The following is a 453-nucleotide window of genomic DNA, read 5'->3' on the forward strand; positions in this document are numbered from 1 at the left end:
TCCGAGTAAAAAGTTATTGTCGTTTGAATTTGCTCAGAGCTTCTGTTTTCAATTACGAGCATCTCGATATATTACAGGACTCAATCGGACATTCGAGTAAAAAGTTGTTGTTGTTTGATTTTTCTCAGAGCTTCAGTTTTCAATTTCGAGCGTCTCGATATACTACGGGACACAATCCGACATCCAAGTCAAAAGTTATTGTCATTTGAATTTGCTTAGAGCTTCTGTTTTCAATTACGAGCGTCTCGATATATTACGAGACTCAATCGGACATCCGAGTAAAAAGTTATTGCCGTTTGATTTTTCTCAGAGCTTCTGTTTTCAATTACGAGCGTCTCGATATATTACGGGACTCAATCGAACATCCGAGTGAAAAGTTATTGTCGTTTGAATTTGCACAGAGCTTCTGTTTTCAATTACTGTGAGAACCACTTCGTATCGGTCCAGTTACCC

The sequence above is a fragment of the Glycine max genome, chromosome 15 (genome assembly GCF_000004515.6).
Source record: "Glycine max cultivar Williams 82 chromosome 15, Glycine_max_v4.0, whole genome shotgun sequence".
Lineage (NCBI taxonomy): Eukaryota > Viridiplantae > Streptophyta > Magnoliopsida > Fabales > Fabaceae > Glycine > Glycine max.